The following is a 27202-nucleotide window of genomic DNA, read 5'->3' on the forward strand; positions in this document are numbered from 1 at the left end:
TTTTGACAGAATAAACAAACGAATTTTATAACCTAAAAATCTATGCTTTTTCATAATAATAAAACTCATTTTATTATTATTACGTGTTTTTATCCTATTTATTAAAAAACAGGCATACAAAGATTTCACTCTAAAATGTACATTTTATATATATTTTTTTATTATATGGACATTATACATATGTATGCTTGTTTATTACTCCACCCGCAAATTCTTTGGATCATACGTAAAGAAGTGGTAGTGTTCGGAATATATTGTAGATGGCGTGCTTAGTGCGTAATCCAATTTATTGTTCAATTATTTCAGTTATTTAAACAATTAAAATATTAATAAAAATATGCTGTTATTTTCAAAAAAAGTACGGACGCTCTTCACAGAGACAAGCTTGCAGAATTAATATTAAGGGAAAAATATGATGGTAAGATACATTTTTTGAGGTTTATGACGTTTAAAACTTTTTATACGTTTTCTACGGGTATATGACGTTTTGCGACGTTACAACTTTCTTACCGTCGAAAACCTAAAAAATCTTCAAGCAGACCATCTCTGATCTCCACTACTCGCACATTATTATCTTTGCCAGTAAAAGTTTGAGTGATTCGTCCTAGACGCCACTTAACTCGCCTTCCTTCAAATTGTCTCTGCAAGTTTTCCACTTGTATCTCCTTTGCAATGCAATGACATATTCTCCTTTCCATCTCTGACCAAATATATGGTGAAGTGCCTTTAACCGTTGACATCTGTTAATGTATGAGATAGATTTCATGGATATTGTTGGGCAAGCCTTAAGGTGAGATGTTAAATTCGCTTCTCGCAAAAAGGGACCAGGGGTCAGGGGGGACCAATTTATTTGTATCTGCCGATTCTGAGCACAACGGTGTTGAGTTAAGTACAGCTTCAATACGTATGTGGAACGTCATAAACTCTTCAAATGTAAAATTGCAGTTTACAGTGACCTTTTTAAATGAGGCTTCATACTCTTCACGTATAAGTGAAAGAGAGGGAAAATTTGACTTTTTATCTTGAAAGAGCTCCCATGAGGTGATTCTGAAACTTCTGCTTGTAAACGGTGCATTTGTACATTCTTGTATGCACTTTCGTATGAGACTTCGAATCCTTGGAGTGGGTCTGAGTATAATGTTGAGTTCTGAGTGCATCAAATTTCGTGAGTATGTTGGATTAAAAGCTTTGTTAGGCCACATTTTGTGGGTAAAAGGACAGGATGTCCCTCATGAGTCCTCCTTCGTCAAAGAAGCGGTTCATGCACATTATTGTGTTCTTTTTGTTAAGTGGTTTCTTTTGAAGTATTTGTTCATAATCAAATGGATAAAATTTCTTTTGAGCCGACACCATAATTCTACGTTTAGCATCTATATTTTCCGCAGTAGTAATCTTCAGTAGTAAAGCATATCCCAGGATGCGTTCGGCATCGACGTCTCGTTGGGAAAGCTTGCACAATAGCTCTGATAGCTCTATTGAAAGATGTAACCCGTTTGAATGTGTATTTACCTTTGTGGCAGTTCAATTAAGCGGATGTGGTACTTTTTGTTATGCTTCGACTTAGCTCGCGGATGGAGAGTTTTGCTTCCACTTGACTGCACACTAAAAAGGTGTTTGGTTTTTTTGGGCACTTCGTTTTTTGATTTTATAACGGCAAATGTAGTGAAAAACTTGGTTTCTTGGATTTTCAACTTAAAAAGGACATAACTTCTTTTTTCCACAACGATTATATTTTATTTAAAAGGTGAAAATCATGTTTTTCGAACAAGCCATAATTTTTAAAAATCGGGTAAGAAATTGTTAAGTTGTAAGAAATTATATATATGTGGCGAAAGGTATTAATGTGTACTATCATTTTGTGAAAAAATTAGCTGCGCCCATCTGCGCCTTTTCATAAAAATCTGATTTCAGATGTCGTAATACTTAAAAATATGGACATTTTTATGTTTTGGTTGGAGAATAATCGGAAATCCATTAATGTTATCAATTGGATTTCGGAAAAATTTAATAGACGTATATAATATATAATGTCAAAGATATCGCAGACAAACTTTGGCTTTTGTGGCGGAATCTTAGCCCATTTTTACTAAATTTGGAACCTCATTTTATTAACTTATAACAAACCACAGACAAAACCATGAAATGTGAACAAATGTATATAGGGAAGCTATATCCATATCTGAACCGATTTCAATATAACTTGACAAACTTATTTTTAGTCCGAATTCCGTAACATTTTCCAAATTTAATGGAATTTGCATGCTTGGTGATTGAAATCGGACGAACATATATATGGGAGCTATATCCAATTCTGAAACGATTTCAATATGATATGCAAAAAATGTTTCTATACCAAAATCCGTCACACATTTCAAATTTCATCAAGATTGGACATACATAGCGGGATTAGTGCACCAAATACCTAAACTCGGGTGAAAATATATATGGGAGCAATATCAAAATCTGAACCGATTTCAATATAACTTGCCAAATTTATTTGTAGTCCTAATTCCGTGGTATTTTCCAAATCGCATAAAAATTGGGCAGAATTTGCTTGAAATCGGGCGAACATATATACGGGAGCTATATGTATATATGAACCGATATGAACCAAATTTGGCATATTAGTTTCTAAACCCATTATAAACATCTGTACAAAATTTGGAAGGTCTAGCTTTCCCCAGTGATTTGTTGCCTCGAAAACCTGTCATTGGCTCCATCGTGCAATGCGGGGAAATATGCAAAGCCCAAACCAATAAATAAATAAATAAATAACACAATAGTTAAGTTTTAGTTTTAAAAAATAATGGCAAAGGCCGAGTTTATTAATAATAATAAATAAGGGTTGGTAAGACAGATTACCTGGTTTGCACAATAGCGGGGGAGCGCGACTTCGTATCGAGGGATAGAAGAGACGAGAATAAGTAAAATGTCAACGATCATAACATGAAGGAAGTTGGAGGCTTCCGCCAGTCGTTGAAATCTGTTGACATTGACGTTGACAGATCTAAACGAGGTTAACCCTTTAAGGACTAAAATGTGTTAACCCATTGTTAACAAACAATAATTTAAATCTAAATTATTCAATGCCCATGGGAAACATATATTATATACAACCTCCTCCCTCCCTGGAATGAGAAATGTCGGAAATTCCCAAACTCTAGTTACTTACGTTCTTGTTTTCCATAACCAAAACCAGAAACTATAACAAATTAAAACGCAAAATTATGAATAATAAATAAATAAAAGTTTTCAACAATGTTACTATCGGTAGGACTTATAGCTCGTTTTCACTTATGAAGATTAACCCACAGTATCTATTAAACCCATTGGATTAATCTTTGCTGTTTGCATAACTATTGAGAGGATTAAAGTGGAAGACCGTTGATTTTTGTTTACATTTAAATTTAAATAATTTTTATTTATTTCCACCTCTTTTTTATATTTCCATTTTTGGTTCTTCCTCTATGTAACATTTTCGTGGCAAAACAGTGATTTTCTGCTGGTGAACATGGTTTCAAAATACTCTCGGCAAGAATCTGGTGGTTAAGCGGAGAAGTGATTATGAGGCACCGATGGGATGAGTTATTTAAAAATTGTATGTTGCTGCGGGTACATTAACCGCCGAATACATGCCCTTCTAGTACCTGGCGGCGTTTTGACAATAACTTCTTGGGGAAGGTGAAGCAAAATTTCAAGGGATGATTCCGGACAATTCATCATCAGCCTTTTGGACAATTCATCATCACCCTTAGGATCTGGAAGCGGTTGATCCGCGGTAATGGAAAAAAGGCACTCCTTAACGACTGAGCGAACAGTGAGACCAGAGATGGTCTGTCTGCAACTATGATGTATCTGACATACGTTTCTGACGTATATTACATACGTCGTAAACCTACCCAAACAAACAAAGTTTTTGACAGAATAAACAAACGAATTTTATAACCTAAAAATCTATGCTTTTTCATAATAATAAAACTCATTTTATTATTATTACGTTTTTTTATCCTATTTATTAAAAAACAGACATACAAAGATTTCACTCTAAAATGTACATTATATATATATTTTTTTATTATATGGACATTATACATATGTATGCTTGTTTATTACTCCACCCGCAAATTCTTTGGATCATACGTAAAGAAGTGGTAGTGTTCGGAATATATTGTAGATGGCGTGCTTAGTGCGTAATCCAATTTATTGTTCAATTATTTCAGTTATTTAAACAATTAAAATATTAATAAAAATATGCTGTTATTTTCAAAAAAGTACGGACGCTCTTCACAGAGACAGGCTTGCAGAATTAATATTAAGGGAAAAATATGATGGTAAGATACATTTTTTGAGGTTTATGACGTTTAAAACTTTTTATACGTTTTCTACGGGTATATGACGTTTTGCGACGTTACAACTTTCTTACCGTCGAAAACCTAAAAAATCTTCAAGCAGACCATCTCTGATCTCCACTACTCGCACATTATTATCTTTGCCAGTAAAAGTTTGAGTGATTCGTCCTAGACGCCACTTAACTCGCCTTCCTTCAAATTGTCTCTGCAAGTTTTCCACTTGTATCTCCTTTGCAATGCAATGACATATTCTCCTTTCCATCTCTGACCAAATATATGGTGAAGTGCCTTTAACCGTTGACATCTGTTAATGTATGAGATAGATTTCATGGGTATTGTTGGGCAAGCCTCAGGGTGAGATGTTAAATTCGCTTCTAGCAAAAAGGGACCAGGGGTCAGGGGGGACCAATTTATTTGTATCTGCCGATTCTGAGCACAACGGTGTTGAGTTAAGTACAGCTTCAATACGTATGTGGAACGTCGTAAACTCTACAAATGTAAAATTGCAGTTTACAATGACCTTTTTAAATGAGGCTTCATACTCTTCACGTATAAGTGAAAGAGAGGGAAAATGTGACTTTTTATCTTGAAAGAGCTCCCATGAGGTGATTCTGAAACTTCTGCTTGTAAATGGTGCATTTGTACATTCTTGTATGCACTTTCGTATGAGACTTCGAAGCCTTGGAGTGGGTCTGAGTATAATGTTAAGTTCTGAGTGCATCAAATTTCGTGAGTATGTTGGATTAAAAGCTTTGTTAGGCCACATTTTGTGGGTAAAAGGACAGGATGTCCCTCATGAGTCCTCCTTCGTCAAAGAAGCGGTTCATGCACATAATTGTGTTCTTTTTGTTAAGTGGTTTCTTTTGAAGTAGTTGTTCATAATCAAATGGATAAAATTTCTTTTGAGCCGACACCATAATTCTACGTTTAGCATCTATATTTTCCGCAGTAGTAATCTTCAGTAGTAAAGCATATCCCAGGATACGTTCGGCATCGACGTCTCGTTGGGAAAGCTTGCACAATAGCTCTGATAGCTCTATTGAAAGATGTAACCCGTTTGAATGTGTATTTACCTTTGTGGCAGTTCAATTAAGCGGATGTGGTACTTTTTGTTATGCTTCGACTTAGCTCGCGGATGGAGAGTTCTGCTTCCACTTGACTGCACACTAAAAAAAGGTGTTTGGTTTGGTTTTTTTGAGCACTTCGTTTTTTGATTTTATAACGGCAAATGTAGTGAAAAACTTGGTTTCTTGGATTTTCAACTTAAAAAGCACATAACTTCTTTTTTCCACAACGATTATATTTTATTTAAAAGGTGAAAATCATGCTTTTTGAAAAAGCCATAATTTTTAAAAATCGGGTAAGAAATTGTTAAGTTGTAGTGATTTAAGTGTGACAAAAAAGCGTTAAAAACAGGAAAATGCTTTTCCTCGTGCTCTAGGCTGCGTAGAAGAAACCAAACTGCATAATAATTTACTTTTATCAAGAAGGAAATTTAGTTTGCTTTACAAAATGAGGAAAACCAATGAAATCGGTTAAAATATGCGTGAGCCATCTTTAGTGTTTTAACTTTTTGGTTTTTCCTTCATAAAAGATTGGTACCTTGTGCGCAATTTTTAAGTATTATATTATTTTATAAAGGAAAAACCAAAAAGTTAAAACCCAAAAAATCCCATAACTCATATATTTTTGAACCGATTTCATTGATTTTATTACGCAGATTGGTATCTTCTACGCAACCTAGAGCACGAGGAAATGCATTTTCCTGTTTTTTAATGTGTTTTTGTCACACTTAAATCACTATAACTTAAGTATTTGTTACCCGATTTTTAAAAATTATGGCTTGTTCAAAAGGCATGATTTTCACCTTTTAAATAAAAATAAGCTGTAAAAGTCCGTTGTTGGAAAAAGAAGTTATGTCCGTTTTAAGTTGAAATCCAAGAAACCCCGTTTTTCACTACATTTACCGTTATAAAATCAAAAAACGAAGTGAACGAAGAAACCAAAGGTGTTTTCGTCTCCCATGGACTCCCACAATACCGAATTTATGCATCAGAACCCCTGCAAATTTTCACTCTAGCACAGTGTAATCTATACATATTTATTTTCTTACACATTATTTTTAAAATTTATTTAGATATTATTTTTTTGAACTTATTAGAAAATTGTATGAATTAATTTTATTGATTAAAAATCTTATCGTATCTATATATATAAAAATGGTGTAAAAAATGTATAGTAATTCATAAAATGAGAACGGCTAGGCCGATTTCTGTAAAATTTGTTGTCACTTATTCGTATTTTCGAGGAGAAGGTCTTTACGGAAGAAAATTTTGGAAAATCTCTCTGGAAAAGTCGGAAAATTGGAAAAATCGAAAATTGAGTTTTTGTATGAAATTTTATTCCTTAATAGCGAGACGAAGTTCGCCGGGTCCGCTAGTATTTTATAATTTTGCATGATTTTATCTATATTTTAGTTTGATTTTTATCTCAGTTTTCGCTGGTGCAATATATGCAATATTTATTGATTAATATGATTGATATCAAAAAATAAATAAAAATTTTTCACTTCTACCAAGAATATTTTTGTACAACGTCTTTATTCACGCTTCGCGAAGAATATTTTATCGTTTTCTTCTAACCTTCGTGGATTTTCGCAAATGAAGACGACGGCCTTAATTCGCCTGAATTCGCTTCTGGGTCCCCTTCTTCCATTCGCCTTGATTCCACACAAACTAATGTGTTATAAATTAAAGTGTGGGGTGTTAAAATATTGTGTACAACAATGAAAAGTGAACATAACAATAAAAGAGTAGAGTGACTGATTCACTGACTGACTGATTGATTCATCAACGCCCAGACGAAATCTATATTAATAAAAGAGTAGAGTGACTGATTCACTGACTGACTGATTGACTGATTGATTCATCAACGCCCAGACGAAACGGCTGAAGCTAGAATCATGAAATTTTGGGTGAGGGTCACTCTTGGTCCGAAGGTGACAGATAAGGCTTGGTTTTTGGAAATTCGAACTGGAAGGGTACTAAAAGTACCGTTTGTATTTGGCGAACCGGTAAAGCTAGAACTTTGAAATTTGGAATGAAGGTCACTGATGGAGAGTTAGAAAGGTGCACCAAAGGGTTTTTAGAAATTCGAACTATAAGTGTACGAAAAGTACTAAAGTGTACTAAATTTGGTGCCAATTCGTACTTTGCGAACGGATAAAGGTTATAGGTTGAAATTTGGTGTGAGAATCAAGGTTAAAAGGTACGGTTGACATAAGGAGGTGGTTTAGGAAAAGTGTACACATGTGTACGAAAAGTACTAAATGGTACTAAATTTGGTACAATTATGATTTGTGCGAACGGATAGAGCTGGAATCCTGAAATTTTGAATTAAGGCTACTGTTGGAGAGTAGAATGGACGTAGTTTTGAAAATTCGTACTTATGGGTGCGAAAAGTACTAAATGGTACTAAATTTGGTACCCTTATGATTTGGGCGAACGGATAGAGTTGGAATCCTGAAATTTTGAACTAAGGTTACTGTTGCAGAGTAAAATGGAAGTAGTTTTGAACATTCGTACTTATGGGTACGAAAAGTACTAAAGGGTACTAAATTTGGTACAATTTGGATAAAGGTTGAACGAATAGAGCTGGAATCCTGAAATTTTGAATTAAGGCTACTGTTGGAGAGTAGAATGGACGTAGTTTTGAAAATTCGTACTTATGGGTGCGAAAAGTACTAAATGGTACTAAATTTGGTACCCTTATGATTTGGGCGAACGGATAGAGTTGGAATCCTGAAATTTTGAACTAAGGTTACTGTTGGAGAGTAAAATGGAAGTAGTTTTGAACATTCGTACTTATGGGTACGAAAAGTACTAAATTTGGTACAATTTGGATAAAGGTTGAACGGATAGAGCTGGAATCCTGAAATTTTTGAATTAAGGCTACAGTTGGAGGGTAGCATGGAAGTAGTTTTGAAAATTCGTACTTATGGTTACGAAAAGTACTAAATTGTACTACATTTGGTACAATTACGACGTGGGCGAACGGATGGAGCTGGAATCCTGAAATTTTGAACTAAGGCTACTGTTAGAGGGTAGAATGGACGTTGTTTTGAAAATTCGTACATATGGGTACGAAAAGTACTAAATGGTACTAAATTTGGTACACTTATGATTTGGGCGAACGGATAGAGTTGGAATCCTGAAATTTTGAACTAAGTTGGAGAGTAAAATGGAAGTAGTTTTGAACATTCGTACTTATGGGTACGAAAAGTACTAAAGGGTACTAAATTTGGTACAATTTGGATATAGGTTGAACGGATAGAGCTGGAATCCTGAAATGTTTGAATTAAGGCTACAGTTGGAGGGTAGCATGGAAGTAGTTTTGAAAATTCGTACTTATGTGTACGACAAGTACTAAATGGTACTAAATTTTGTACAATTTGGATTTAGGCTGAGCGGATAGAGCTGGAATCCTGAAATTTTGAATTAAGGCTGCAGTTGGAGGGTTAAATTGAAGTAGTTTTGAAAATTCGTACTCATGGGTATGAAAAGTACTAAATGGTACTAAATTTGGTACAATTACGATTTGGGCGAACGGATAGAGCTGGAATCCTGAAATTTTGAACTAAGGTTACTGTTGGTGAGTAGAATGGAAGTAGTTTTGACACTTATGGGTGCGAAAAGTACTAAATGGTACTAAATTTGGTACCCTTATGATTTGGGCGAACGGATAGAGTTGGAATCCTGAAATTTTGAACTAAGGCTACTGTTCGAGAGTAAAATGGAAGTAGTTTGAAAATTCGTACTTATGGGTACAAAAAGTACTAAATGGTACTAAATTTGGTACAATTTGGATATAGGTTGAACGGATACAGCTGGAATCCTAAAATTTTTGAATTAAAGCTACAGTTGGAGGGTAGCATGGGAGTAGTTTTGAAAATTCGTACTTATGGGTACGAAAAGTAATAAATGATACTAAAATTGGTGCAATTATGATTCAGCCGAACGGATAGAGTTGGAATCCTGATGTTAGAGAGTAGAAAGGAAGTAGTTTTGAAAATTCGTACATATGGGTACGAAAAATACTAAAGGGTACAAAATTTGGTACAATTTGGATATAGGCTGAACGGATATAGTTGGAATCCTGAAATTTGAATTAAGGCTGCTGTTAGAGAGTAGAATGGAAGCAGTTTTGAAAATTCGTACTTATGTGTACGACAAGTACTAAATGGTACTAAATTTTGTACAATTTGGATTTAGGCTGAGCGGATAGAGCTGGAATCCTGAAATTTTGAATTAAGGCTGCAGTTGGAGGGTTAAATTGAAGTAGTTTTGAAAATTCGTACTCATGGGTATGAAAAGTACTAAATGGTACTAAATTTGGTACAATTACGATTTGGGCGAACGGATAGAGCTGGAATCCTGAAATTTTGAACTAAGGTTACTGTTGGTGAGTAGAATGGAAGTAGTTTTGAAAATTCGTACTTATGGGTACGCAATGTACTAAATGATACCAAATTTAGTACAATTATGATTTAAGCGAACGGATAGTGCTGGAATCCTGAAATTTTGGATTAAAGATATAGTTGGAGGGTAGAATGGAAGTAGTTTTTAAAATTCGTTCTTATGGGTACGAAAAGTACTAAATTTGGTACAATTACGATTTGGGCGAACGGATGGAGCTGGAATCCTGAAATTTTGACCTAGGCTACTGTTGGAGAGTAGAACGAAAGTAGTTTTGAAAATTCGTACTTATGAGTACGAAAATTACTATATGGTACTGCATTTGGTACAATTACGATTTGGGCGAATAGATAGAGCTGGAATCCTAAAATTTTGAAATAAGGCTACTGTTGGAGAGTAGCATGAAAGTAGTTTTGAAAATTCGTACTTATGGGTACGAAAAGTACTAAATGATACTAAATTTGGAACAATTACGATTTAGGCGAACGGATAGAGCTGGAATCCTGAAATTTGAATTAAGGCTGCTATTAGAGAGTGGAACGGAAGTAGTTTTGAAAATTCGTATTTATGGGTACGAAAAGTACTAAATGATACTAAGTTTGGTACAATTACGATTTGGGCGAACGGATGGAGCTGGAATCCTGAAATTTTGAACTAAGGCTATTCTTGGAGAGTAGAACGAAAGTAGTTTTGAATATTCGTACTTATGGGTACGAAAAGTACTAAATGATACTAAATTTGGAACAATTACGATTTAGGCGAACGGATAGAGCTGGAATCCTGAAATTTGAATTAAGGCTGATGTTAGAGAATAGAATGGAAATAGTTTTGAAAATTCGTACTTATGGGTACGAAAAGTACTAAGTGGTACTAAATTTGGTACAATTACGATTTGGGTGAACAGATAGAGTTGGAATCTCGAAATTTGAAGTTGAGACTACTGGTGGAGTGTAGGATTGAGGAAGTTTTGGAAATTCGTACTTATGTGTACGAACAGTACTAAGTGGTAGTAAATTTAGTACAATTTGTATTTGGGTGAACAGATAGAGCTTGATTCCTCAAATTTAGACTGAGTGTCGCTGATGAAGTGACCAAAGTACTAAATGGTACAAAATTTGGTTCGATGGTGATTTGAGTGAACGTATCCTGAATTCGTAATTGAGATTATTGTTGAAGTATAGAATTGAGGTACTCTTGGAAATTTTTACTTATGTGTACGAACAGTGCTAAATGGTACTATATATAGAACAAATTGGATTTGGGTGAAAGGATAGAGCTGGAATCCTCAAATTCGGAATTGACAATACTGTTGCAGTGTAGAACTAAGGAGTTTTGGAAATTCGTACTTAGAGTACAAAGGGTTTTTAGAAATTCGAACTATAAGTGTACGAAGAGTACTAAAGTGTACTAAATTTGGTGCCAATTCGTACTTTGCGAACGGATAAAGGTTATAGGTTGAAATTTGGTGTGAGAATCAAGGTTAAAAGGTACGGTTGAAAAGTACTAAAGGGTACTAAATTTGGTACAATTTGGATAAAGGTTGAACGGATAGAGCTGGAATCCTGAAATTTTTGAATTAAGGCTACTGTTAGAGGGTAGAATGGACGTTGTTTTGAAAATTCGTACATATGGGTACGAAAAGTACTAAATGGTACTAAATTTGGTACACTTATGATTTGGGCGAACGGATAGATTTGGAATCCTGACATTTTGAACTAAGGCTACTGTTAGAGGGTAGAATGGACGTTGTTTTGAAAATTCGTACATATGGGTACGAAAAGTACTAAATGGTACTAAATTTGGTACACTTATGATTTGGGCAAACGGATAGAGTTGGAATCCTGAAATTTTGAACTAAGTTGGAGAGTAAAATGGAAGTAGTTTTGAACATTCGTACTTATGGGTACGAAAAGTACTAAAGGGTACTAAATTTGGTACAATTTGGATATAGGTTGAACGGATAGAGCTGGAATCCTGAAATGTTTGAATTAAGGCTACAGTTGGAGGGTAGCATGGAAGTAGTTTTGAAAATTCGTACTTATGTGTACGACAAGTACTAAATGGTACTAAATTTTGTACAATTTGGATTTAGGCTGAGCGGATAGAGCTGGAATCCTGAAATTTTGAATTAAGGCTGCAGTTGGAGGGTTAAATTGAAGTAGTTTTGAAAATTCGTACTCATGGGTATGAAAAGTACTAAATGGTACTAAATTTGGTACAATTACGATTTGGGCGAACGGATAGAGCTGGAATCCTGAAATTTTGAACTAAGGTTACTGTTGGTGAGTAGAATGGAAGTAGTTTTGACACTTATGGGTGCGAAAAGTACTAAATGGTACTAAATTTGGTACCCTTATGATTTGGGCGAACGGATAGAGTTGGAATCCTGAAATTTTGAACTAAGGCTACTGTTCGAGAGTAAAATGGAAGTAGTTTGAAAATTCGTACTTATGGGTACAAAAAGTACTAAATGGTACTAAATTTGGTACAATTTGGATATAGGTTGAACGGATACAGCTGGAATCCTAAAATTTTTGAATTAAAGCTACAGTTGGAGGGTAGCATGGGAGTAGTTTTGAAATTTCGTACTTATGGGTACGAAAAGTAATAAATGATACTAAAATTGGTGCAATTATGATTCAGGCGAACGGATAGAGTTGGAATCCTGATGTTAGAGAGTAGAAAGGAAGTAGTTTTGAAAATTCGTACATATGGGTACGAAAAGTACTAAAGGGTACAAAATTTGGTACAATTTGGATATAGGCTGAACGGATATAGTTGGAATCCTGAAATTTGAATTAAGGCTGCTGTTAGAGAGTAGAATGGAAGCAGTTTTGAAAATTCGTACTTATGTGTACGACAAGTACTAAATGGTACTAAATTTTGTACAATTTGGATTTAGGCTGAGCGGATAGAGCTGGAATCCTGAAATTTTGAATTAAGGCTGCAGTTGGAGGGTTAAATTGAAGTAGTTTTGAAAATTCGTACTCATGGGTATGAAAAGTACTAAATGGTACTAAATTTGGTACAATTACGATTTGGGCGAACGGATAGAGCTGGAATCCTGAAATTTTGAACTAAGGTTACTGTTGGTGAGTAGAATGGAAGTAGTTTTGAAAATTCGTACTTATGGGTACGCAATGTACTAAATGATACTAAATTTAGTACAATTATGATTTAAGCGAACGGATAGTGCTGGAATCCTGAAATTTTGGATTAAAGATATAGTTGGAGGGTAGAATGGAAGTAGTTTTTAAAATTCGTTCTTATGGGTACGAAAAGTACTAAATTTGGTACAATTACGATTTGGGCGAACGGATGGAGCTGGAATCCTGAAATTTTGACCTAGGCTACTGTTGGAGAGTAGAACGAAAGTAGTTTTGAAAATTCGTACTTATGAGTACGAAAATTACTATATGGTACTACATTTGGTACAATTACGATTTGGGCGAATAGATAGAGCTGGAATCCTAAAATTTTGAAATAAGGCTACTGTTGGAGAGTAGCATGAAAGTAGTTTGTAATGTTGTACGAACGAGTGTGGTTTGTTAAAAATCACCAGATGGCAATGGCAATCGCAAGAAAACATAAATTTATACCGGTTGGCTCAGTCGGCCGCACTCGTATACACTTACAAAAAAAAAAAGTTATGTTATACCACTCAGTAAAATTATTTTGGTTGTCGTTGAAGCGCTAAGTAGTCGTTGTTATTGTAGTGGATACCCCAAGGTGTTGTTGGGTATCCCTTATGCCCACCCATGGGTTCCATAAGAACCCCCATATGGACCTCCAATAACTGAAGACCCCCAAAATTCATCTGGCTTACTCAACCTTTACCTTACCTTAATTGACCTTTTTCTTAAAACATCATAATGTCCAATATAATTCGAGTTTCATTCCATTATTTTATTCATCGTCATGGATGACAAAAAAAAACTCATTATAATTTACTTAGGATAACCTTAGGTTTAGTTATGACTAATATTAAAATTCATAAAGTTCAACAGATATCGTAATTGTATATAGAATTCAATTTAAAGTGCATACAATCATCAACAGATGACTCAATGTCACTCCCATACAGGGTACCACTGTGCACCAAATGTAATTTAGACTCACTAATTTCCTAGCCTAATGAGCTCACTGGGTGGAATCGAAATAAATGTATATGTTGGTTTCCTTTTAATCATGGATTAAAAGTATAGGTTGATGGGACTGACATTTTACATAAATCTCATAATATCAAGATAATTGCAAAATTTAATTCATTTCATTTGTATAGAATCATTTGATTTGAATGCTAAATTTAATAATAAAAGTTTTTGTATATGTTGACTTTATTGTCAACCGAAAACATATATAAAGTTCAATAGGTTAATTGCAGAATAATATTAAAATTTCTTACAGCACCCCGTGCTAATATCTACATACCAACTGCAGGGTAAATTTTAATTTAATAATAATGCTGATGAACTGGCAAATCAATTTATATTTTGGTTTACAATTGGCAATTAACTATATTATTATGCACATTCATACATATACGTATCCTTGTGCCAAAGGAAATATTGGTCTTTTCAACCGCCGGTTAAAACTTGGTACTTTTGTATACTATTGTTCTGTCTCAAAACTGAATTTAATCATTTTCATCCCGAACAAAATTAGCTTAAACGAAAATCAAATCCAGCTATGTTTTCTTCCCCAATTGAGGAAAATTCTTGCTGCCTGATTTGATCAAAATCCGTGGGGATCTCACTCTTTGAATATGAACTAAGCGAAGTATTCCAATCGCTTAACAATTTTCAACTCATTTCAATATAAAATATTGAGGCTTTGTTATAAAATTAAACAAAAATTCAATGAGAAAAAAAAAATCACCACGAGATTTGATAACTGTAAGTTGACCGTTATATTGTTGCAATTCTTGTTCGGGTGAGGACCGTTATATTCTAGAACACACGTATATATATGCACATACATTCACACAAACATTGACTATACAAGATCTAAATAGATTATGTCTTAGACACCAATAAATCAAGTAAAATTCAATTAAATATTCTGAGGTGTATCGGCTGACCGTCGATACGAATTAGGAAAAGCAAGAGTACATCACATACTTCCCCGCCTGTGGCGGAGAAGTTTGGATTCTTGATCAAAATGTAGCTGGTAATGAGTACAGTCGCACCACAGGACAACACTAATAGATTAGTTTTCACACTTAACACTGGTACTTATCTTGAAAGTGGGCTGTTCTTAATAATTTATTTCAGCAGTTGAGCCTGGATAGCCATGGTTGACCAGGATATTGCTGTGAAAGTACAGTTGATGCCGGCTATGATGGTGACCATTGAGCGACCGCTATTCTTCAGCTTCTTGAGGTTTCCAAAGAATAGGTTTGCAGAAAAATCACAAAAACTGGTGTTTCGCCAAATTGCTCCAATGGCGGTAATTAGTTGTTGGCTGTGGTCATGAGACCGGCTGGGAGTTGCCTTTGAATTTCCAAAAATAAATTTGCAGAAGCAAGAAACTGACAACTAATTCCGTTCAGTGTATCCGGTATGTTGCTTAAATTCCAATAAATTTATTTCAATTGGGTTTCATACAAGGAAATGTTAGCTGGGCGGGAATTGTGGCTTGCCTCGTGTTGGTGGACCACCAAGTCGATACCATGCGGTCTGCACAATTCGTATAATTGCTACAAAGCAGAAGAAATTATTAAGTTTCTTCCTCTTTAGGACTCGTTGGTAGTGTTCGTAACACTCACCCCTTTTCAGTATAAAGACTCGCAATGATTTGTCACAATTTATTGATAAATTTTCCTTTATTTGGAATTTTGCAAAATTTAACTTTTCTGCGAACACGAAACTACAATTTAATTTCTTATTTTCACCGCCACAGGAGAGAAATAATTTTCAGCTTACTGCTGGACTTCTGCTTCTTGCGAAAAATTTTGTTAAATGAACAACTCCGCGCGAATGACTTGTCATTCAATACGCAATGTTGCCACATTGCACAAATATGCAGGGAACTGGGGAAGATAAATGCGTACTACCCGTTGCACACAATGCAAAGCGTTCGTACGCCGTCGCCCCAACTATGACAAAAGTTATGCTAGGTTAACATAACAAACCCGAACATGTGGGCGTAGGCCTGCCGAAGCCTCACTGATTCGGGAAGTTAACCTAAGTGTGTAGAGGTGGGGAAGAACCGCGACCCTGATATATAATAATCACAAACAGAAGAAAAATAAAGCCGGGCATTTATTTTGTTGGCACCATATGCTGTAGGTCTTTGGAATGATATACCCCTATTTTCTTTCCTTTTAAGTCTTCAATTTCGTATAGTGAACTTCCGATCTGTCTGGCAACTCTACACTTGACAAACTTTTGACACAACTTCGAATTAAGATGGCGCGAAGCGTCACTCAAAACGAAGTTGCGTCTCAGTATTTCCTGTCCCGGTTTGTAAACTATTTCGCGAGCTCGAGTGTTATACCGTGTTGCTGACTTTTCGTAGCAATCGTGAATTTTCGATTTAATCTTGTCTCGAACTAATTGTAAGACGTCGTGTTTCGAGATTATATCCACCGCGCCGTCTTCTAGAATGCCTAGTTTGTTCGCCAACTCATATTCGCTCGCGTGTGTAATCATATTTGAACCAAACAATGAAAAATATGGCGAACAGCCAAGTGAAGTGTGTAAAGTTGATCTAAGGGAGCATTCTATTGCGGATAAATATCTATCCCAGTCCCTTTGATCCTCCGAAACGTACGTCCGAATCGCCGCTATAATGCTCCGATTGACCCTCTCGGAGGCATTCGCTTGCGGCGCGTAAACCGCGTTTCGTATCGGAGTGCAACCATACTTATTCAAAAACGAAATGAACTCATGAGAGACAAACTGTTTTCCATTGTCGGAATGGATTAATTGTGGCACACCAAATTTATGGAAAACCTCGGTTTCTAAAAATTTAATAACATTTTTCGTGTTGGCTTTCGCGAGTGGCTTCAATAGAACAAATTTCGTAAGGTGATCTAAAACAATCAGTATAAAGGCGTTACCTAACCTCGACCTCGGAAACGGTCCAATGAAATCTATGAAAATCTTTTGCCATGGTCGGTCAGTTATTGTTTCATTTCCCATTTTGGCCCTCAATATTTTGTTAGGAGCTTTTGTCTCCTTACAAACAATACAACAGTTGATAAAGTCACGGACTTGCTTTGCCATTTTGGGCCAATAAAAATATTGACGAAGTGCCGCGATCGTTCGTCCTATACCGCAGTGAAGTTTCGTTGAAGACATGTGAACATTCTTAATTAAATCCTCGGTTAAAGCTGTTGGGACCCAAAGCTTCCAAATAAAATTTTCGTGAACCGGGTTACCGTCCGAAGGAAGTGTCTTTTTATACACGAAATCGCCAGACACTTTTAAATCGGGTAAACTTTCTTGGTTCTCGAGAACCATAGCAATCAGCTGAGAATATTCTTCATTCTTAAATTCATCCGAAGACAAATCAATTAAAGGCTTTTCGTTATCAAGCATATTCAATTCATCCAAGTGTACTCGTGACAGCGTATCGGCGACGACGTTTTGAGAACCCTTTCGGTGCTGTATCTCAAAGTTGAAAGCCTGAAGCTTCAAGCTCCATCTTGCCAACCGTCCGCTGAGATCTTTCTGTCCCATCAGCCATTTCAAGGCGCTGTGATCCGTAACTACAGTGAACGGCATAAGTTCAATAAAAGGACGAAATTTTTTAATGGCGCTTATGACCGCTAAACATTCGCGCTCAGTTACACTGTAGTTACGTTCAGCCTTGGAAAGTTGCGCAGAATGAAAGGCGATGGGACGTTCCAGACCTTCAGCATCCAGCTGGTACAAGACTGCACCGAGGCCAATATTAGAAGCGTCGCATTGGACGTAAAAACGCTTATCGAAAACAGGATGATTGAGAACGGGACTGGTAGTCAAAGCTACCTTTAATTTATTGAAAGCTTGAATTGCTGGTTCATCAAAAGAGAAAGTTTTGCCCTTCTTAAGGGTATTGGTCATTGGTGCTGTAATCTCAGCATAATTCTGTATGAATCTCCTGAACCAGGAACACATCCCTAAGAAACGACGAACCTCTCGAGTCGTCTTAGGAATCGGAATATCTGTAATGGAGTCAATTTTCGACGGGTCCGGCTTAAGTTTGCCCTCACCTACAATGTACCCGAGGTACTTCAACTCTCGTCGACAAAATTTAGACTTCTTCACATTGATGGTCAAGTTCGCCCTTGACAGCATCTCACCAACCTTGCTTAGCAGCTCAACATGGGACTCAAAATCCGGCGAGACTACCAGCAAGTCATCGAGATATACGAAGACTTTGTTTTTCAGGGCCGGGGAGACCGCACTATCAATTCACCGTCATGCCGTTCGGGTTGTGTAACGCAGCCCAACGGTTATGTCGGTTAATGGATAGTGTGATCTCACCGGACCTGAAAAACAAAGTCTTCGTATATCTCGATGACTTGCTGGTAGTCTCGCCGGATTTTGAGTCCCATGTTGAGCTGCTAAGCAAGGTTGGTGAGATGCTGTCAAGGGCGAACTTGACCATCAATGTGAAGAAGTCTAAATTTTGTCGACGAGAGTTGAAGTACCTCGGGTACATTGTAGGTGAGGGCAAACTTAAGCCGGACCCGTCGAAAATTGACTCCATTACAGATATTCCGATTCCTAAGACGACTCGAGAGGTTCGTCGTTTCTTAGGGATGTGTTCCTGGTTCAGGAGATTCATACAGAATTATGCTGAGATTACAGCACCAATGACCAATACCCTTAAGAAGGGCAAAACTTTCTCTTTTGATGAACCAGCAATTCAAGCTTTCAATAAATTAAAGGTAGCTTTGACTACCAGTCCCGTTCTCAATCATCCTGTTTTCGATAAGCGTTTTTACGTCCAATGCGACGCTTCTAATATTGGCCTCGGTGCAGTCTTGTACCAGCTGGATGCTGAAGGTCTGGAACGTCCCATCGCCTTTCATTCTGCGCAACTTTCCAAGGCTGAACGTAACTACAGTGTAACTGAGCGCGAATGTTTAGCGGTCATAAGCGCCATTAAAAAATTTCGTCCTTTTATTGAACTTATGCCGTTCACTGTAGTTACGGATCACAGCGCCTTGAAATGGCTGATGGGACAGAAAGATCTCAGCGGACGGTTGGCAAGATGGAGCTTGAAGCTTCAGGCTTTCAACTTTGAGATACAGCACCGAAAGGGTTCTCAAAACGTCGTCGCCGATACGCTGTCACGAGTACACTTGGATGAATTGAATATGCTTGATAACGAAAAGCCTTTAATTGATTTGTCTTCGGATGAATTTAAGAATGAAGAATATTCTCAGCTGATTGCTATGGTTCTCGAGAACCAAGAAAGTTTACCCGATTTAAAAGTGTCTGGCGATTTCGTGTATAAAAAGACACTTCCTTCGGACGGTAACCCGGTTCACGAAAATTTTATTTGGAAGCTTTGGGTCCCAACAGCTTTAACCGAGGATTTAATTAAGAATGTTCACATGTCTTCAACGAAACTTCACTGCGGTATAGGACGAACGATCGCGGCACTTCGTCAATATTTTTATTGGCCCAAAATGGCAAAGCAAGTCCGTGACTTTATCAACTGTTGTATTGTTTGTAAGGAGACAAAAGCTCCTAACAAAATATTGAGGGCCAAAATGGGAAATGAAACAATAACTGACCGACCATGGCAAAAGATTTTCATAGATTTCATTGGACCGTTTCCGAGGTCGAGGTTAGGTAACGCCTTTATACTGATTGTTTTAGATCACCTTACGAAATTTGTTCTATTGAAGCCACTCGCGAAAGCCAACACGAAAAATGTTATTAAATTTTTAGAAACCGAGGTTTTCCATAAATTTGGTGTGCCACAATTAATCCATTCCGACAATGGAAAACAGTTTGTCTCTCATGAGTTCATTTCGTTTTTGAATAAGTATGGTTGCACTCCGATACGAAACGCGGTTTACGCGCCGCAAGCGAATGCCTCCGAGAGGGTCAATCGGAGCATTATAGCGGCGATTCGGACGTACGTTTCGGAGGATCAAAGGGACTGGGATAGATATTTATCCGCAATAGAATGCTCCCTTAGATCAACTTTACACACTTCACTTGGCTGTTCGCCATATTTTTCATTGTTTGGTTCAAATATGATTACACACGCGAGCGAATATGAGTTGGCGAACAAACTAGGCATTCTAGAAGACGGCGCGGTGGATATAATCTCGAAACACGACGTCTTACAATTAGTTCGAGACAAGATTAAATCGAAAATTCACGATTGCTACGAAAAGTCAGCAACACGGTATAACACTCGAGCTCGCGAAATAGTTTACAAACCGGGACAGGAAATACTGAGACGCAACTTCGTTTTGAGTGACGCTTCGCGCCATCTTAATTCGAAGTTGTGTCAAAAGTTTGTCAAGTGTAGAGTTGCCAGACAGATCGGAAGTTCACTATACGAAATTGAAGACTTAAAAGGAAAGAAAATAGGGGTATATCATTCCAAAGACCTACAGCATATGGTGCCAACAAAATAAATGCCCGGCTTTATTTTTCTTCTGTTTGTGATTATTATATATCAGGGTCGCGGTTCTTCCCCACCTCTACACACTTAGGTTAACTTCCCGAATCAGTGAGGCTTCGGCAGGCCTACGCCCACATGTTCGGGTTTGTTATGTTAACCTAGCATAACTTTTGTCATAGTTGGGGCGACGGCGTACGAACGCTTTGCATTGTGTGCAACGGGTAGTACGCATTTATCTTCCCCAGTTCCCTGCATATTTGTGCAATGTGGCAACATTGCGTATTGAATGACAAGTCATTCGCGCGGAGTTGTTCATTTAACAAAATTTTTCGCAAGAAGCAGAAGTCCAGCAGTAAGCTGAAAATTATTTCTCTCCTGTGGCGGTGAAAATAAGAAATTAAATTGTAGTTTCGTGTTCGCAGAAAAGTTAAATTTTGCAAAATTCCAAATAAAGGAAAATTTATCAATAAATTGTGACAAATCATTGCGAGTCTTTATACTGAAAAGGGGTGAGTGTTACGAACACTACCAACGAGTCCTAAAGAGGAAGAAACTTAATAATTTCTTCTGCTTTGTAGCAATTATACGAATTGTGCAGACCGCATGGTATCGACTTGGTGGTCCACCAACACGAGGCAAGCCACAATTCCCGCCCAGCTAACATTTCCTTGTATGAAACCCAATTGAAATAAATTTATTGGAATTTAAGCAACATACCGGATACACTGAACGGAATTAGTTGTCAGTTTCTTGCTTCTGCAAATTTATTTTTGGAAATTCAAAGGCAACTCCCAGCCGGTCTCATGACCACAGCCAACAACTAATTACCGCCATTGGAGCAATTTGGCGAAACACCAGTTTTTGTGATTTTTCTGCAAACCTATTCTTTGGAAACCTCAAGAAGCTGAAGAATAGCGGTCGCTCAATGGTCACCATCATAGCCGGCATCAACTGTACTTTCACAGCAATATCCTGGTCAACCATGGCTATCCAGGCTCAACTGCTGAAATAAATTATTAAGAACAGCCCACTTTCAAGATAAGTACCAGTGTTAAGTGTGAAAACTAATCTATTAGTGTTGTCCTGTGGTGCGACTGTACTCATTACCAGCTACATTTTGATCAAGAATCCAAACTTCTCCGCCACAGGCGGGGAAGTATGTGATGTACTCTTGCTTTTCCTAATTCGTATCGACGGTCAGCCGATACACCTCAGAATATTTAATTGAATTTTACTTGATTTATTGGTGTCTAAGACATAATCTATTTAGATCTTGTATAGTCAATGTTTGTGTGAATGTATGTGCATATATATACGTGTGTTCTAGAATATAACGGTCCTCACCCGAACAAGAATTGCAACAATATAACGGTCAACTTACAGTTATCAAATCTCGTGGTGATTTTTTTTTTCTCATTGAATTTTTGTTTAATTTTATAACAAAGCCTCAATATTTTATATTGAAATGAGTTGAAAATTGTTAAGCGATTGGAATACTTCGCTTAGTTCATATTCAAAGAGTGAGATCCCCACGGATTTTGATCAAATCAGGCAGCAAGAATTTTCCTCAATTGGGGAAGAAAACATAGCTGGATTTGATTTTCGTTTAAGCTAATTTTGTTCGGGATGAAAATGATTAAATTCAGTTTTGAGACAGAACAATAGTATACAAAAGTACCAAGTTTTAACCGGCGGTTGAAAAGACCAATATTTCCTTTGGCACAAGGATACGTATATGTATGAATGTGCATAATAATATAGTTAATTGCCAATTGTAAACCAAAATATAAATTGATTTGCCAGTTCATCAGCATTATTATTAAATTAAAATTTACCCTGCAGTTGGTATGTAGATATTAGCACGGGGTGCTGTAAGAAATTTTAATATTATTCTGCAATTAACCTATTGAACTTTATATATGTTTTCGGTTGACAATAAAGTCAACATATACAAAAACTTTTATTATTAAATTTAGCATTCAAATCAAATGATTCTATACAAATGAAATGAATTAAATTTTGCAATTATCTTGATATTATGAGATTTATGTAAAATGTCAGTCCCATCAACCTATACTTTTAATCCATGATTAAAAGGAAACCAACATATACATTTATTTCGATTCCACCCAGTGAGCTCATTAGGCTAGGAAATTAGTGAGTCTAAATTACATTTGGTGCACAGTGGTACCCTGTATGGGAGTGACATTGAGTCATCTGTTGATGATTGTATGCACTTTAAATTGAATTCTATATACAATTACGATATCTGTTGAACTTTATGAATTTTAATATTAGTCATAACTAAACCTAAGGTTATCCTAAGTAAATTATAATGAGTTTTTTTTTGTCATCCATGACGATGAATAAAATAATGGAATGAAACTCGAATTATATTGGACATTATGATGTTTTAAGAAAAAGGTCAATTAAGGTAAGGTAAAGGTTGAGTAAGCCAGATGAATTTTGGGGGTCTTCAGTTATTGGAGGTCCATATGGGGGTTCTTATGGAACCCATGGGTGGGCATAAGGGATACCCAACAACACCTTGGGGTATCCACTACAATAACAACGACTACTTAGCGCTTCAACGACAACCAAAATAATTTTACTGAGTGGTATAACATAACTTTTTTTTTTTGTAAGTGTATACGAGTGCGGCCGACTGAGCCAACCGGTATAAATTTATGTTTTCTTGCGATTGCCATTGCCATCTGGTGATTTTTAACAACCCACGTTGGGCGCCATTTTGTAATGTTGTACGAACGAGTGTGGTTTGTTAAAAATCACCAGATGGCAATGGCAATCGCAAGAAAACATAAATTTATACCGGTTGGCTCAGTCGGCCGCACTCGTATACACTTACAAAAAAAAAAAGTTATGTTATACCACTCAGTAAAATTATTTTGGTTGTCGTTGAAGCGCTAAGTAGTCGTTGTTATTGTAGTGGATACCCCAAGGTGTTGTTGGGTATCCCTTATGCCCACCCATGGGTTCCATAAGAACCCCCATATGGACCTCCAATAACTGAAGACCCCCAAAATTCATCTGGCTTACTCAACCTTTACCTTACCTTAATTGACCTTTTTCTTAAAACATCATAATGTCCAATATAATTCGAGTTTCATTCCATTATTTTATTCATCGTCATGGATGACAAAAAAAAACTCATTATAATTTACTTAGGATAACCTTAGGTTTAGTTATGACTAATATTAAAATTCATAAAGTTCAACAGATATCGTAATTGTATATAGAATTCAATTTAAAGTGCATACAATCATCAACAGATGACTCAATGTCACTCCCATACAGGGTACCACTGTGCACCAAATGTAATTTAGACTCACTAATTTCCTAGCCTAATGAGCTCACTGGGTGGAATCGAAATAAATGTATATGTTGGTTTCCTTTTAATCATGGATTAAAAGTATAGGTTGATGGGACTGACATTTTACATAAATCTCATAATATCAAGATAATTGCAAAATTTAATTCATTTCATTTGTATAGAATCATTTGATTTGAATGCTAAATTTAATAATAAAAGTTTTTGTATATGTTGACTTTATTGTCAACCGAAAACATATATAAAGTTCAATAGGTTAATTGCAGAATAATATTAAAATTTCTTACAGCACCCCGTGCTAATATCTACATACCAACTGCAGGGTAAATTTTAATTTAATAATAATGCTGATGAACTGGCAAATCAATTTATATTTTGGTTTACAATTGGCAATTAACTATATTATTATGCACATTCATACATATACGTATCCTTGTGCCAAAGGAAATATTGGTCTTTTCAACCGCCGGTTAAAACTTGGTACTTTTGTATACTATTGTTCTGTCTCAAAACTGAATTTAATCATTTTCATCCCGAACAAAATTAGCTTAAACGAAAATCAAATCCAGCTATGTTTTCTTCCCCAATTGAGGAAAATTCTTGCTGCCTGATTTGATCAAAATCCGTGGGGATCTCACTCTTTGAATATGAACTAAGCGAAGTATTCCAATCGCTTAACAATTTTCAACTCATTTCAATATAAAATATTGAGGCTTTGTTATAAAATTAAACAAAAATTCAATGAGAAAAAAAAAATCACCACGAGATTTGATAACTGTAAGTTGACCGTTATATTGTTGCAATTCTTGTTCGGGTGAGGACCGTTATATTCTAGAACACACGTATATATATGCACATACATTCACACAAACATTGACTATACAAGATCTAAATAGATTATGTCTTAGACACCAATAAATCAAGTAAAATTCAATTAAATATTCTGAGGTGTATCGGCTGACCGTCGATACGAATTAGGAAAAGCAAGAGTACATCACATACTTCCCCGCCTGTGGCGGAGAAGTTTGGATTCTTGATCAAAATGTAGCTGGTAATGAGTACAGTCGCACCACAGGACAACACTAATAGATTAGTTTTCACACTTAACACTGGTACTTATCTTGAAAGTGGGCTGTTCTTAATAATTTATTTCAGCAGTTGAGCCTGGATAGCCATGGTTGACCAGGATATTGCTGTGAAAGTACAGTTGATGCCGGCTATGATGGTGACCATTGAGCGACCGCTATTCTTCAGCTTCTTGAGGTTTCCAAAGAATAGGTTTGCAGAAAAATCACAAAAACTGGTGTTTCGCCAAATTGCTCCAATGGCGGTAATTAGTTGTTGGCTGTGGTCATGAGACCGGCTGGGAGTTGCCTTTGAATTTCCAAAAATAAATTTGCAGAAGCAAGAAACTGACAACTAATTCCGTTCAGTGTATCCGGTATGTTGCTTAAATTCCAATAAATTTATTTCAATTGGGTTTCATACAAGGAAATGTTAGCTGGGCGGGAATTGTGGCTTGCCTCGTGTTGGTGGACCACCAAGTCGATACCATGCGGTCTGCACAATTCGTATAATTGCTACAAAGCAGAAGAAATTATTAAGTTTCTTCCTCTTTAGGACTCGTTGGTAGTGTTCGTAACACTCACCCCTTTTCAGTATAAAGACTCGCAATGATTTGTCACAATTTATTGATAAATTTTCCTTTATTTGGAATTTTGCAAAATTTAACTTTTCTGCGAACACGAAACTACAATTTAATTTCTTATTTTCACCGCCACAGGAGAGAAATAATTTTCAGCTTACTGCTGGACTTCTGCTTCTTGCGAAAAATTTTGTTAAATGAACAACTCCGCGCGAATGACTTGTCATTCAATACGCAATGTTGCCACATTGCACAAATATGCAGGGAACTGGGGAAGATAAATGCGTACTACCCGTTGCACACAATGCAAAGCGTTCGTACGCCGTCGCCCCAACTATGACAAAAGTTATGCTAGGTTAACATAACAAGTTTTGAAAATTCGTACTTATGGGTACGAAAAGTACTAAATGATACTAAATTTGGAACAATTACGATTTAGGCGAACGGATAGAGCTGGAATCCTGAAATTTGAATTAAGGCTGCTATTAGAGAGTGGAACGGAAGTAGTTTTGAAAATTCGTATTTATGGGTACGAAAAGTACTAAATGATACTAAGTTTGGTACAATTACGATTTGGGCGAACGGATGGAGCTGGAATCCTGAAATTTTGAACTAAGGCTATTCTTGGAGAGTAGAACGAAAGTAGTTTTGAATATTCGTACTTATGGGTACGAAAAGTACTAAATGATACTAAATTTGGAACAATTACGATTTAGGCGAACGGATAGAGCTGGAATCCTGAAATTTGAATTAAGGCTGATATTAGAGAATAGAATGGAAATAGTTTTGAAAATTCGTACTTATGGGTACGAAAAGTACTAAAGGGTACTAAATTTGGTACAATTTGGATATAGGTTGAACGGATAGAGCTGGAATCCTGAAATGTTTGAATTAAGGCTACAGTTGGAGGGTAGCATGGAAGTAGTTTTGAAAATTCGTACTTATGTGTACGACAAGTACTAAATGGTACTAAATTTTGTACAATTTGGATTTAGGCTGAGCGGATAGAGCTGGAATCCTGAAATTTTGAATTAAGGCTGCAGTTGGAGGGTTAAATTGAAGTAGTTTTGAAAATTCGTACTCATGGGTATGAAAAGTACTAAATGGTACTAAATTTGGTACAATTGCGATTTGGGCGAACGGATAGAGCTGGAATCCTGAAATTTTGAACTAAGGTTACTGTTGGTGAGTAGAATGGAAGTAGTTTTGACACTTATGGGTGCGAAAAGTACTAAATGGTACTAAATTTGGTACCCTTATGATTTGGGCGAACGGATAGAGTTGGAATCCTGAAATTTTGAACTAAGGCTACTGTTCGAGAGTAAAATGGAAGTAGTTTGAAAATTCGTACTTATGGGTACAAAAAGTACTAAAGGGTACTAAATTTGGTACAATTTGGATATAGGTTGAACGGATAGAGCTGGAATCCTGAAATGTTTGAATTAAGGCTACAGTTGGAGGGTAGCATGGAAGTAGTTTTGAAAATTCGTACTTATGTGTACGACAAGTACTAAATGGTACTAAATTTTGTACAATTTGGATTTAGGCTGAGCGGATAGAGCTGGAATCCTGAAATTTTGAATTAAGGCTGCAGTTGGAGGGTTAAATTGAAGTAGTTTTGAAAATTCGTACTCATGGGTATGAAAAGTACTAAATGGTACTAAATTTGGTACAATTACGATTTGGGCGAACGGATAGAGCTGGAATCCTGAAATTTTGAACTAAGGTTACTGTTGGTGAGTAGAATGGAAGTAGTTTTGAAAATTCGTACTTATGGGTACGCAATGTACTAAATGATACTAAA

At 36.4% G+C, this 27202-nt stretch overlaps 3 long non-coding RNA genes across 3 annotated transcripts; 1 reads left to right on the forward strand and 2 right to left on the reverse strand.

Moving 5' to 3' along the window:
* Positions 1–13708: 13708 nt before the first annotated feature.
* Positions 13709–15822, reverse strand: LOC141405397 (uncharacterized). Its single transcript, XR_012413195.1, has 2 exons — positions 15591–15822; positions 13709–15521 (listed from the first exon to the last, which is right to left on the reverse strand). It is a non-coding gene; the product is annotated as an uncharacterized lncRNA (long non-coding RNA).
* A 4874-nt stretch (positions 15823–20696) lies between these two features.
* Positions 20697–22792, forward strand: LOC141405441 (uncharacterized). The gene is made up of 2 exons (XR_012413199.1): positions 20697–20913; positions 20983–22792. It is a non-coding gene; the product is annotated as an uncharacterized lncRNA (long non-coding RNA).
* A 728-nt stretch (positions 22793–23520) lies between these two features.
* LOC141405419 (uncharacterized) lies at positions 23521–25634 on the reverse strand. Its single transcript, XR_012413198.1, has 2 exons — positions 25403–25634; positions 23521–25333 (listed from the first exon to the last, which is right to left on the reverse strand). It is a non-coding gene; the product is annotated as an uncharacterized lncRNA (long non-coding RNA).
* Between the last annotated feature and the right edge of the window lie 1568 nt (positions 25635–27202).

The sequence above is a fragment of the Musca autumnalis genome, unplaced genomic scaffold, assembly GCF_047663935.1.
Source record: "Musca autumnalis isolate F117 unplaced genomic scaffold, ASM4766393v1 scaffold_5, whole genome shotgun sequence".
Taxonomy (NCBI): Eukaryota; Metazoa; Arthropoda; class Insecta; order Diptera; family Muscidae; genus Musca; species Musca autumnalis.